This window comes from Pituophis catenifer, unplaced genomic scaffold (genome assembly GCF_029215685.1).
Source record: "Pituophis catenifer annectens isolate HBS135680 unplaced genomic scaffold, rPitCat1.0.hap2 SCAF_3, whole genome shotgun sequence".
In the NCBI taxonomy this organism is placed as follows: Eukaryota; Metazoa; Chordata; class Lepidosauria; order Squamata; family Colubridae; genus Pituophis; species Pituophis catenifer.
The window spans coordinates 26,919,774-26,934,673 of record NW_027256883.1 but is presented as its reverse complement, the minus strand read 5'-3'; positions in this window follow the sequence as shown (position 1 = coordinate 26,934,673).

Sequence of the window (14,900 nt, the reverse complement as noted above, 5' to 3'; positions counted from 1 at the left end):
CTATTTTGTCACATCATCTGGAGAATTCAGCCCCTTTTCTCCCCCGCCCTCCCACAGCAAGATGCCTAAGTGTTCTGTTTGTTCTGGAAAGGGTTTGATTTTTCTGGAACTGTAACAATGCAAATACTTCACGTAATGGCCGTGAATAAAACATTTTATAAATAAATGCAATGTGAGATGCAGCTGCAAGTTTGTGGACGCTAAATTCATGGGTAGAAGTGACAAAGCACTCTCATCTTCAGGAATGCAAAAGGAATAATGGATCCATATTCAGTCACTTTTAAAATCCTGGGTTTAATTAAGGTCCTTTCATTTCAGTGGGCTTACTTTAAATGATATTAAATCTGAATCCAAAGCTATATTATATAATTACACAAGCATGTGAATCTTGTAGTCAATGGCAAGCATTAGCATTATGGCAGGATAAACCAGCAGCTCTCTGCTATTCATTAATTCCCAGCCCAACTTTGTCAAGTTTCCATGTATGCCTAAAAAAAAATATGCTGCTGCCTGAAGAGTCATGTTAACTTTAGTAAGGACATTCCTTTGGGTTCCAAAAAAAAGCATGGTATCTTTAAATTTTTGTTATTTTGTTACAAGGAAATATAAGGATTCATAAAGAAAGCTACACTACCAGTGCTCCAGATACTCATCAGAGGACAAAAAAGAAATATAGAAAACTTTGCTTCCATCTAATAGCCATCCAGATTTTTGTAGCCAAGATCTGGTAGCCGTGCCTAAAATTCCTTCCGAAATCATCTCTTGGATTTTTATCTTCCCCAAACAATCTGGAAACACAGAGCAAAACTTTTAAAAAAGAGATTAAAACTGAAACAGGTTTTTCAACATTCCTGCAGCCATTCTTGTACCCTTGGAAGCAGATCCCCTCCCCAATCTGTTACCAGGGAGAGGAGAAAATATGGGGGATCGGACACTCTTTAGCTTCCAAATCTTCAATCTTACAGATTATTAGAGGGGGCTGAAGATATCCAAGAGAAAGAAACAACTTGCCTCCAGACGTTGTGAATGCTCCAACAATGGAAGTTTTTAAGAAGAGATTGGACAACCCTTTGTCTGAAATTATATAGAGCATGGGTGTCAAACTTGATTTCATTGAGGGCTGCATCAGGGTTGTGTTTGACCTCAGGGGGCCTTGGGGGTGTGACCAAGGTGGGCGTGGCCAGCTTGATGTCACTAATGTGGCGGCCCGAGTGCTCTACAAGGGAAAACAGGCTCCCAATCTCCGTTTTTGGCTGGTACGGCCTCCTGCAACCCACTACCAGTGAAAACGGAGCCCGGGAGGGGGCAGAAGGTTGCAGGAGGCCATCCAGCTGAAAATGGAGATTGGAAGCCCATTTTCACTGGCAGAGGCACCTCAGGCTGGTCCTTCGCTGTTTCCAGGGCAGCCCCATGGGCCAGATCTGAGCACCATGTGGGCCAAATTCGGCCCATGGGCCTTGAGTTTGATACCCCTAATATAGAGTCTCCTGCTTGAGCAGGAGGTTGGACTAGAAGACCTCCAAGGTCCCTTCCAACTCTGTCATTCTATTCTATTCTAAGGTTTTGTATCCACCAATCACTTCCCTTGAGGTTGTTCTACCTGAAATCTAAGATGGCAGCACTGGTTGTAATGACAGCAGTGCAAGCTAAGATACTTTTGTGTATCCTCAGAGACTGAAGGAAAACACATTAATGAGACCATATGGAAGACCCCCGCTTCATGCAGATTTTTTTCCAGAATTATAGGACAAAGTAGAATCTTTATTATCTGACATTTGCTATATCGTATTTTTAGTTACTGTGCCAAGTTGTTGATATTCCTGCTCATCCACCCTCTCTCAGAAAGCTTTAATAAAAGCCTCTTTTTTTATCTACACGATCATTTTAAGCTGTTGCAGAAAGAAACCAGACCTTCTGCCTCAACCAAATGCTCTTCTATGCTAGGCTTTCCTTTTGTTAGTATGTGTAGGTGCGAAGTTATTCTAAAGCTTATCTTTACCAGTGAGAGGAAGAAAAAAAATCAAACAGCTTGGATGTCAAGCCTACAGTTGTGGTTACATCACAACTAAAAGTTTTTTTATGAGGAATACTGGGCATTTTTAAACGCAGAAGCTGATGCTCCAAGTCTCTAAGAGGATAAAATCACCAAGACTGGCCTGAACAGGAGTTTCATAATAGCAATTGCAGTCCAAGTTTGGTCAACAGCTCTTAACAGTTGGATAATTTTACACTTTTAAAGATGAAAGTGTCAAGAATTTGATCTTTTGTGAGCTGATTCTTGGACACTTCATAAATTTGGCTGGAATAACCTAGTCTTATTTATAAGCACGAGGGGTTAGTACGTCTGCTGTAGCTAATTTCCCATTGGATCTGTTAATGATCTGGTTACAGTTCCTTAATTGCTTGCCCAGGTGGACTGCGCATTGGATCCAAAGCAAGCTCTCATTATAAGAGGAGGGGGAAGAGAGCTTGGGCCTGGGTAGAAAGGAAACCCATTCTCTACAGCAGGGTGTCAAACTCAATTTCATTGAGGGCCACATCAGGGTTGTGTTTGACCTCAGGGGGCAGGGATGGGCATGGCCACAGTGGATGTGGCCAGCTCAACGTCACTTGTGTTGGGGCATCTGTGGCGGCCTGAGTGCTCTGCCAGCAAAAACGGGCTTCCGAGCTCCATTTTTGCTGGCAGAGGCACTGCAGGCCAGTCCTTTGTTGTTTCCAAGATGGCTCTGCGGGCCAGATCTAAGCACCCTGCAGGCCGGATCTGGGCCCCCGGGCCTTGAGTTTGACACTCCTGCTCTACAGCAAATCCTTGGCCCTCTTATTTGTTCAACTTCCCTTTTGAAAAGGGAAGTTTTTGAAAAGGGAAGTTCATTTTTCTTTTCTTCCTTTCAATCGTGTCCGATTCTTGGAGACCTGCCTGGACAAGTCCCTGCAGTTTTCTTGGCAAGGATTTTCAGAAGTGATTTGCCATAGTCTCCCTCCTAAGGGTGAGAGAAAATGATTGGCTCAAGATCACCCAGCGAGTTTTGTGTCTAAGGTGGGACTAGAACTCCTGATTCTAACTTAATATCTTAACCATTACTCCCGATTGGCTCTCAACTCTTCCTAACTTTATTAACATCATATCCTTGAATAGGAAAAATAACAGTTATACCTTATCCTATATTTTTAAATCCAGGGTGCACAATTCCCAGCTCTAGGCTACTTGCCTAATAACAATAGCAATAGCACTTAGACTTATATACAACTTCATAGTGCTTTACAGCCCTCTCTAAGCGATTTACAGAGTCAGCATATTGCCCCCAACAATCTGAGTCCTCATAATGTGATACCTTTCACATCTGAACTGATGGTACCATAGTTTTAAAGACTTAAAAGCAGGGGTGAAATCCAGCAGGTTCTGACAGGTTCTGGCGAACTGGTAGCAGAAATTTTGAGTAGTTCGGAGAACCGGTAGTGGAAATTTTGAGCAGTTCGGAGAACCGGCAAATACCACCTCTGGCTGGCCCCAGAGTGGGGAGGGAATGGAGATTTTGCAGTATCCTTCCCCTGCCATGCCCACCAAGCCACACCCACCAAGCCACACCATGCCCACCAAGCCACACCCACAGAACCGGTAGTAAAAACAACTGGATTTCACCACTGCTTAAAAGGTTACTGAGAAATGGTATATTCCAGTCCCTTTCTCAATGCAAGTTCTGAAACATTCTTAAGAGAAGCCTATCTAAAATACAGGTGGTCCTTGACTTACAACCACAATTGTGCTCAAAATCTTTGTTGCTGAGTGAGACAATTAAGTGCATTTTGCCCCACTTTACGACCTTTCTTGCCACAGTTGTTAAGTGAATCACTGTAATTGTTAAGTTAGTCATGTGATTGTTAAGTGAATCTGGATCCCCCATTGACTTTGCTTGTCAGAAGATCTCAAAAGATGGTCATATGACCCCGGGACACCGTCATAAATATGACTCAGTTGCCAAGAATCTGAATTTTGATCACGTGACCATGGGGACATTGCAATGGCCATAAGCGTGAAAAAACGGTCATAAGTCACTTTTTTCGGTGCCACTGTAACTTCAAGCAGTCCCTAAATGATCTGATGTACATTGAGGATGTGCAAAATCCATCCAGTAAATGCTTTCTATTTCCTTTGCTCTCAAGCTTATTGAGTTCAGTAAAAGGAGAACATGTTCGCCTTTCTGTCTTCACGTCTTTCATCTGGCAGGCCTAGCCTTCAAATCAAATATTTACCAGCTTTTTCAACGTCTTGTTTTTTGTTTTGTTTATTTAAATTTTGGATTGTTTTCACAACAGCAGTCATTCAGACTTTTGTGTATTGTGACAGTGTAAATTGTCTGCTTCTTTTCCTCATCCATTGACAGACTCAAGGACCCAGATTTACATTATTTATATCCTGATTCCAGCAATTAGAATCAACCCAGCCCAGCAGGTTCTGACAGGTTCTGGAGAACCAGTCGCGGAAATTTTGAGCAGTTTGGAAAACTGGCAAATACCAACTCTGGCTGGCCCCAGAGTGGGGAAGGAATGGAGATTTTGCAGTATCCTTCCCCTGCCATGCCCACCAAGCCACGCCCACCAAGCCACACCACACCCACCAAGCCACGCCCACAGAACTGGTAGTAAAAAATTTTGGATTTCACTATTGACCCAGCCACTTCAAATCTATTGTGTGCTCTGTAGGTCACTGGACTCATTATATGTTTCTATGATGAAATTTAAAAAGTGCATCATCATTGATTTTACATTATTGGTAGCATATGTTCTTAAAAATACAGATTTGTTGGAAAAATTGAGATTGAAAGCCAGTCTTTCTCATGCTGAAAAAAAATTAATTTAACATACATATAGGTCTAAGGACTTTTTTTTTTTTTTTTTTTTTTTGCAGTTTACGATTGTAATTGAAAGGTGGAGAAAGTTAAACAATAGGTCCTTCTTTTTCCCCATTTGTCCTCCTTTCCAATTGTCTGTAACCTCTTTTGCCTTCTAGCTTCTGGTACCCAGAACGCCTCCCATGGAAACTGGGAGGCGTTCATAAAAGTTAAGGTGTTGCAAGACAGCCAGTTTGGTATAGCACCAGGCTAGAAACTGGGAGAATATGAGTTCTAGTAGCACTTTAGGCACGAAGCCAGCTGAGGGACCTTGGGCCAGTCGCTCTTTTTCAGCCCTATGATGGAACAATGGTAAACTACTGTAAACTACTGTAAAATCTCCATTCCCACCCAACTCCAGGAGAAGGATTCTGTAAAATCTCCATTCCCTCCCCAATCCAGGGGAACGTTACTGCAAAATCCCCATTTCCTCCCGATCAGCTGGGACTTGGGAAGCAGAGAATAGATGGGGGTGGGGCCAGTTAGAGTTTTTTACTACTGGTTCTCCGAACTACTCAAAATTTCCGCTACTGGTTCTCCAGAACTGGTCAGAACCTGCTGAAACCCACTTCTGATATATATGTTATAGGAGAAATAGGAGAAGTGAGAAACAACACGGGAGAATTAAAAGAAAAGATACAAAAGATGGATGAAAAGTTTGAAAACTTTCAGCAATTGATTGCAAAAAACGAATAGAAAATACAAGAAATAGAAGATAGGATGGAGAAAGAAGAAAAAAGAGTAGATTAAATAAACAATTGACTAAACCAGTCAAATAAACAATTACTGAGTCTTAATGTCTTATTAGCTAAGCAATGAAGGGGCCACCATTGTTAGATTGTGTTTAGGAAATCACTTGTGCTTAGGATATCAGTTGACTTTAATCCAGCCTTGTTCCAGTGAATGTGTATTGACAGACCAGGAATTGTCAGATACAAATATTCAAATACTGAAATTTCTAAATGGGTCCATATAAGGAAAATCTCCATTCCCTCACCAATCCAGGGGAACGTTACTGCAAAATCCCCATTTCCTCCCGATCAGCTGGGACTTGGGAAGCAGAGAATAGATGGGGGTGGGGCCAGTTAGAGTTTTTTACTACTGGTTCTCCGAACTACTCAAAATTTCTGCTACTGGTTCTCCAGAACTGGTCAGAACCTGCTGAAACTCACCTTTGATACAAACCACACTATACTGATGAATTCTTTGATTTGGAAATATTCTGTTGATCTAGACTGTCTTTTTTGAAGGTTTAACATTCCTCAGCTAACATGTTCTCAAGTCAAACAGCAGCTTGAAAAGAAAACTGTCAGCTAGTTATACTCTTGTTTGTCTTCCGCCACATGGCTACAGGAGAAGTGGCCTTAAACCTGATATGCTGGAACTATTCCCCACAGAGATCCAGCTGAAATCTTGGAATAACAAGGTAGCATAAACACAGAAACACAGTCAAAAACAGAAGGAGAATGGAATGGAAGCAACAATCTTTTCTTACTTTTCTTTTTTTCAACACTGCTTTATAAGTTAAAATCTGGCAGAAGCAGGCCTGTTACTAGCTAAGTTTACTGTCGCAGCAGGATAAAGCATAATACTGTATGCTCTGCTCTGGGATTTATACCTGTAAGCCACCCAAGAGCTGTTCCTCTGATGGTCATCATGCTTTTCCTGGTTCTAGAAGCAGCTGTGGGCCAGATTTGCCCTTGCTGAAAGCAGGAACAGCTGACAATGAACACTTTTGATTTGGTGATAGAAAGAGAAAAAGGTTTCTGAGTCAGAATTATTACGTTCCATCCAGGGGTGAAATGCTCCCAGTTCGACCGGCTCGGGCGAGTAGGTAGCGATGGCGGCGGGCAGTTCGGAGAACCGGTAGCAAAAATCCCTGCCCCCGCCCCCCATGCCCAGCTGAGCCCCACGATCATCAGAGCCTTTTTTTCCTTTTAAATAGCTCTGACCAACCAAGCTCTGACATCCCAGCTGAGTTGCCTGCTAATCAGGCAACTCAGCTTGGATCGCCAGAGCCATGTAAAAGGAAAAAAGTTTCTTTTTTTCTCCCCAACCCCCTCCCAGCCTCCAGCTTGTTTACCTTAGCTGCTGATCGCATGACGATCGCAATCCATGCATCAGCAAGCAACTGAATCTCCCTGCCTGCAATCAAGCTCATCGGTGAGCAGCTCTTTCTGCCTGCCTGCCTTCCTGCCTAGACTTGTGGACTTCAACTCCCAGCAAAGCTGGTTGAGGAATTCTGGGAGTTGAAGTCCACAAGTCTTAAAGTTGCCAAGGTTGGAGACCCCTGTTCTATTGCGTAAATTTTTCCCCCTTTGGAAGCTTTAAAAAAATAGTTAATTGGCCTTTTTTTTAATTGTTCTTTTTTTAGACAGAGCCATTTAAAGTTTAGGAAGTTTTAAATTTAGCTGCTTTTATATAAAAATTAAAATAAAATAAAATAAAATAATATTTGTGCAGCTTTCTGCACAAATATTATTTTATTTTAATTTATTAAAGCTTTCTGAGATTTAGTGTGTTTCTGTAGTGTTTCACTCTAACTACACAAACACACAAAATCTCGCAAAGCTGTATGTGGAATTTTGTGTGTGTAAAGTGTGAAAGTTGGTTTTTTGGTCTTTTTGTGGCTGTGTGAGGTTCCTGCTTCTTGCAGGGGCCATTTTGGGTCTAGAACAGCTGCTTTTACATTGTGGGTGAGCCAGTTGTGTTGTGTTGTGCTGTGTTGTGTGTAAAGTGTGAAAGTTGGTTTTTTTTGGTCTTTTTGTGGCTGTGTGAGGTTCCTGCTTGTTGCGGGGCCATTTTGAGTCTAGCACAGCTGCTTTTACATTGTGGGTGAGCCAGTTGTGTTGTGTTGTGTTTTGTAGGTTAAAAAAGGGCAAAGAAGTGACATTGACTTGGCCACGCCCACCCAGTCACCTTACCACCAAGCCACGCCCACTAATTAAGCCACGCCCACAGAACCAGTAGCAAAAAAAATTAGATTTCACCCCTGGTTCCATCCCTGTCATCTTGTCTGCTCACCAAGCCATAGAAATCCAGCATGAACTCAGTGGAAGAATCACACTTGGCTGTGGTTTTCTTTTGATGGGCCTTGAGAGTTGCCTTACCTAAACAGGAGTTGTTTCTGAAAACCATTTCCCTTCCCATTACGCCTTTTTCTCTCTCGCTTTCCTTTATCTTGTGCACATCTGGTTTCTGATCTTGGTTGACATATTTTAATTTGTTCTATTCTCAATCGCTTTACCTTCCAGCCTGTGTGACCTCTAAGGATTTTGCTTAATGTTGCCTATTTGGGTAATTAGAATGCAGTATTGCTGGCTAACTCTGCCCATAGCAAGGAGTTCGATTCTGACCGGTTCAAGGTTGACTCAGCCTTCCATCCTTCCGAAGCTGGTAAAATGGAGACCCAGATTGTTGGTGACAATATCTGAAATTTGTAAGAGAGTGCTGTAAAGCACTATGAAGTGGTATATAAGTCTAAGTGCTATTGCTAATTCCAATTATGGGTCCTTCTCTCCCAAATCAGACTGGCGTCTAACCCAGTAGTGGGTTTCAAGTCCCAGTGCTACCAGTTCGCTATCAGTAGTGTGCGGGCGGGGCTCTTGCTTTGCTCTGCTTCTGTGCATACGCAGAGCATTTTTGATGATGATGTCTGGGTGGTGGGCAGAGCCTGGAACCACCACTACCGGTTCACCCGAACTGGGGTGAATTGGGAGCAACCTACCAGTGGTCTAATCTCTTACAAATTGTAACAGGTTAATGGAGTGAAGCAAAGAGAGGGCAACTTTGATCAGGACCAAAAGAGGGAAGGACATGGAATTACAATGTGAAAGGGAGGAGTGTTTGGGTTTTTGTAACAAGGTGAAACAGATTCTGAAAAGCTTAATGCCCCATTTTGACATTTAATAATAATATATAATAATAATAATAATAATAATAATAATAATAATAATAATAATAATAATTATTATTATTATTATTATTATTATTATTATTATTATTATTATTATTATTATTATTATTATTTTATTTCTATACCGCCCTTCTCCCGAAGGACTCAGGGCGGTGTACAGCCAATTTAAAAACACAAGACACAACAATAATTAAAAATTAAAATAATTAAATAGATTTGGCCGATTTAAAACCCCAAAAATTAAAATACCCCAATTTAAAATTATTATATTGACAGCCCTGCCTGGCGGAACAACAGGGTCTTCAGTGCGCAGCGGAACACCCGGAGGTCGGAGATCTTACGTATTTCCGGGGGCAGTTCATTCCACAGGGTTGGGGCTCCCACAGAGAAGGCCCTCCCCCTGGGTGTCGCCAGCCGACATAACTTGGCTGATGGCACCCTGAGGAGACCCTCTCTGTGGGAACGGACTGGTCGGTGGGAGGCTATTGGTGGCAGAAGACGGTCTCGAAGGTACCCGGGTCCTGTGCCATGGAGCGCTTTAAAGGTGGTAACCAATACCTTGAATCGCACCCGGAAGACCACTGGGAGCCAGTGCAGCTCGCGCAGGAGGGGTGTCACGCGGGCACAACGAGGTGCGCCCATAACCACCCGCGCGGCCGCATTCTGGACCAGCTGGAGCCTCCGAGTGCTCTTCAAGGGGAGCCCCATGTAGAGAGCATTACAATAGTCCAGCCGGGAGGTGAAAAGGGCATGAGTGACCGTGCACAAGGCGTCCCGGTCCAGAAAGGGCTGCAACTGGCGGATCAGGCGAACCTGATAAAAGGCCCCCCTGGCCACGGCCGTCATATGCTCTTCTAAAGACAGCCGTGCGTCCAGGAGGACACCCAGATTGCGGGCCCTCTCTGTGGGGGGCAAAGATTCACCCCCAATAGTCAGCGATGGCACCTGCTGACTATATCGGGACGCCGGTAGCCACAGCCACTCGGTCTTGGAAGGGTTGAGTCTGAGCCTGTTCCTCCCCATCCAGACCTGCACGGCCTCCAGGCAGCGAGACATCACATCAAGGGCATCGTTGGGGTGGTCTGGGGTGGAGATGTACAGCTGAGTATCATCAGCGTACAGGTGACACTTCACCCCAAAACCACGGATGATCTCACCCAGCGGCTTCACATAAATGTTGAACAGAAGAGGCGAGAGGACCGACCCTTGTGGCACTCCCCATGCGAGATGCCTCGAGGTCGACCTCTGCCCCCCTGCCAACACAAACTGCGAGCGGCCGGAGAGGAAGGAAGAGAACCACCGCAAAATGGTGCCCCCTACTCCTAACCCCTTCAACCGCTGCAGCATGATACCATGGTCGATGGTATCAAAAGCCGCTGAGAGATCTAATAGGACTAGGACAGAGGAGCAACCCCTGTCCCGGGCCCTCCAGAGATCATCCACCAACGCGACCAATGCCGTTTCTGTGCTGTGCCCCTGCCTGAAGCCCGACTGGTACCGGTCTAGATAGATAGCTTCATCCAGGTGCCTGGGCAGTTGTTGTGCCACCACACTCTCAACAACCTTCACCACAAAATGAAGGTTGGAGACCGGACGATAGTTAACTAATTCAGCCGGGTCCAGGGAAGGCTTCTTGAGGAGGGGCCTCACCACCGCCTCTTTCAAGGCGGCGGGAAAGGCACCCTCACTCAGAGAAGCAGTTATAATCCCCTGGAGCCAGCCTCGTGTAACTTCCCGGGAGGCCAGTACCAACCAGGAGGGACACGGGTCCAATAAACATGTGGCGGCACTAATCCTACCCAGAACCCTGTCCACATCCTCGGGAGCCACAGGATCAAACTCCTCCCAGATAATATTCTCAAGACCTACCCTCGTCTCCTCTCCCGGACTCACCCAGTCGGAGTCCAAGCCTTCCCGAATCCGAGCGACTTTATTGTGCAGGAATTGCACAAAATCCTCAGCTCGACCCTGCAAGGGATCCTCCCGCACTCCCCCCCGAAGAAGGGAGTGGGTCACCCTAAACAGGGTGGCTGGGCGGTTCTCTGCAGATGCGATAAGAACGGAAAAATGGTTAGATTTTGCCGCTTTTATCGCCACTAGGTAGGTCTTGATATAAGACCTCACCTGTGTCCGGTCGGAATCAGACTGACTAGTCCTCCAAATGCTCTCTAGGCGTCTTTTCCGACACTTCATCTCTCTCAGCTCCTCAGAGAACCAAGGAGCCAATTGAGATCGGCATCGGGTCAGAGGCCGCAAAGGCACGACATGATCCAAAGCTCCGGTGGCCGCACTCTCCCAGGCGGCCACCAGCTCTTCAGTCGAGTCGTGTGTCAGAGTCTCAGGAAACGGCCCAAGCTCCGTCAGGAACCTTTCTGGATCCATCATTACCCCCAAAGTCTCCCAAGCTGGCAGAAGAGATATATAAGTAATACTCAACTTACAATAGTTTGCTTAGTGACCATTCAAAGTTACAAAGGCACAGAAAAAAAGTGACTTATGACCGTTTTTCACAGTTACAACCTTTGCAGCATCCACGTGATCATGAGATCAAAATTCAAGCACTTGGCCACTGGTTCATATTTATGACCTTTGCTGTGTCCCAAAGTCATGCGATCCCCTTTTATGACCTTCTGACATGCAAAAAGGGGAAGCCAGTTTCACTTAACAACCAGGTCACTAACTTATCAACCGCAGTGATTCACTTAACAACTGTGGCAAGAACGGTCATAAAATGGGGCAAAACTCACTTAACAACAGAAAGTTTGGGCTCAATTGTGCTCGTAAGTCGAGGACTACCTGTAATCTTCTTCTGCTCAATGATGGGTAGAAAAGCATTATAACTTTATGGAGGAGAAACACCCACTCTACAAATGTTTAATATAGGATCTAGCTCTATATAATTCCTGATTAATTCTTAAGGCTTTGCAAACACAGCTTGACAAGCTCTGCCTAAGGGCAGCTGCAAGAAGTAGCAGCAATATGGCTGTGATAGAGACCAGGTGCCTTGGAGCTGGCATTTTAATTGCCTTCCATCTGCTTGATGTAAAATGGTGGCTTTGAGAAGCCAGACAAAGGCCCAGGCTAAGTGGTGGTGAAGGAAGGGGAAGGCATAACATCCATGGATGGCATGTGTTGAAGCAGGACCAACTGAATTAAGAGAACTGGTGGGTAATAGCAGCTAAATAAATACAATACAGGAAGACCAGAATGGAGCTTCTGGGTCAGCAATATTCCCTTTTTTAAAACTTTTTTTAATGTAAATTGGCTGAAATACAAGTACTGTCATATAGATACTAGAGGCCTCTGTGTTCGATCTGGTTTTATTTAGCATCTATATTAATGATCTGGAAGAGAGAGGAATAAACAGCATGTTAACTTGGTTTATATTCATTGTAGTAAATTATAACAAATTGGAGGTGTTGCAAACTGCTGCCAGATCCTGAGGAGAGAGAGAGAGAGAGAGAGGAAAAAAAGGAGAATTGAAAGAAACACACACAGTGTAGACAATCAATATCTAACAGCTGGTGAGACTCTGGTTTGAAAATGACAAAATGCAAGTGATCCTGGAAACAGAGGTGTTTTTAAATGCTCATTGGAAAAGAGAGTTTTTGGAATACAGCTATTCAGAAAGCCCCCATTCCATTATGATGAGCTGCGAGCATGTATGAAAAATCATAGAGGGAACATATTGGGCAAATAAACTAAATAAATTGATTAATGGCAGGGAATTGATGAGGAATGAATGAGATCTTGGATGGTTTATTTGACAGTAAAGCAACAGCAGAGTATTTAGGGTATATACCCTAGGGTTATATTCTTCCCTTTTGCTCTGAGCGCCCTGAAAAACTACTAGGGATGACTGCCAAGAGAATGATGTTGGACATCATTCATGTATATTGAAAGTCCTGCTGTTGAGTTCTTATATAGTTGCAGATGTGTACAAGAAATAACAAAGAAGCTAGATGGTCAACATTTCTATGCAGGAAGCCAAAGGTGGATATGAAGGGAATAGCCTACCTACATCCTTGCTCTCCCAAGTTGTTAATTAGGTTATTGCAAGAGTAGGTATCTGACATCAGTACAATATCAGAACATATCTGACATCAGTACAATCGAGCGGGTTCAGAAGTACTTCACGGGAAAAGTCTTGCACTCTTCTGTACACAATAGAATTCCTTATGCTACTAGGCTCAAAATTCTTGGTTTGGATAATTTAGAACTGCATCACTTGTGGTCAGACCTAGGTATTGCATATAAAATTGTATGTAGTAATGGTTTACCTGTAAATGACTTTTTCTGTTTTAATCGCAATAATACGCACAACTGCTTTAACTCTGTTGGAAGAAACATCCTTCTGGGTTCTGCTCCAAGTGGGGAAAACAGACACTGGAAACATGGAGACTGCTTGGAAAGATGGTTTAATGGTGGGCAGGATCACATAGCTTGAGTTCCTGAACAGAAAAGGGGCAGATACAGTAAATCCTCGGGTTTTTATGCTCTCTCTGGCTCTGCATTTCTTGGGGCCCCGAAAGAGTATCCTGATTGGTTGTCAGACTCCCAGGGGGTGGGGGCCTTGCTGGCTGATGGTCACATGTGCTTCCCAGGTCACATGTAGTGAGTTTCTGCTGCTATTGTGTAGAGGGCTAATCCTATCTTTGGCAATTCCTACTATGGCTCTGCCTGAAGGAGGCAGATCTTTGTTATGTAGAATAGACTGGCCCAGGCCTTAATGGCCCATTGACAAAGGGTGGGGGGCAGGAAGGTGGGAGCTGCTTTGTCTGTAAAATATGCTTCTCATATTTCTCATCCAGGGAAATATAATATTCTGCCTTTTTCATATTTCCTAAAATATTTCACTCTTCAAGGAAAGGGGTGGGTGCTAACTTCCTACAACTCAATGTAAATTGTTCTAAACTTGACTGTAAAAAATATGATTTCTGTAATAGAGTTCAGTGGTGCGTTTCCCCCAGTACGGACCAGTTCGCAAGAACCAGTAGTAAAACCAGTGGGAGGCTCCGCCTACCAACCCAGACGTCATCAGGAAGTTTCTGCGCATGCACAGAAGTGCATGCGCGGTCCCGTTGCGAACCCATAGTAAAAGTAAGTAGAATGAGTTGTCAAAGTCTGGAATGCTTTACCTGATCCAGTTATCTCAGCTACAAATTTTCAGTTTCAGTCACAAATTGACTTCCGTGGACCTTACTTCATACTTAAGTGGTCAGTAGAGGGGCCGTGCATAAGTGCACTAACATGCCTAACATCCCTGTCATTGTATTTTTATTCTCTTATTCTTATTTTTGTTTGACAAACTACAATAAAGAAATAAAGAAATAGATGGGTGAGGATCTAGAACATCATCTGAAGGCCAGAAGCCTGATTTCACATTGTTAAAAGTTAGTGGTAAAATTGCTAATTATTAGGGGGAAGAATTTTTAGGGTTTCTTGTTTAAAATGAGATTGAGACACACGTTATTCTCATTTGCATGCTTAGTCACATCAAACCCTTCCCCCTCTCCTATGTGCCACTTAAAGTTGTGACTACTTTATAAAGTTCATTGAGTTTTGCTGGCACAATTTTGATACTGGATGCGAAGGATTTAAGTGTAGAAACAGTGTTTTAAATTCCAGAAACCTTCTACTGTGGTTCCTTCAATTCACTATTACAAAACAATAAATAGACACCTCCCCCCTCCTGCCCAAAAAATCCTGCCCATAACTCATCCATTGACATCATAATAGAGACCACAGAATGTTGGTTGCCTGTTGAGAGATGGAGAGAAATTTGGACAGAGTCTCCAGGTAAAGGTCATTGCTGGTTGCTTTGGACCCTAACAGGAGAATATTTCGCTGCAAATCTCACTGGTCATGGATAGTAGTCACCAGTGCCCAGAGAGAATAAGCAAGTGAACTCACAGCAGGGGTGGGTTCCACTTACCTTTACTACCAATTCACAACGGGATGTGCAGATCATCCATGATGACGTCAGGGCAGGGTGGGCGGAGCATCCCGGTTCACAAGAACCAGACCGAACCGGGAGCAACCCACCGCTGACTCACAGCATGAGTTCAGTTTGTTAACTGTTGTTACCAAAATGA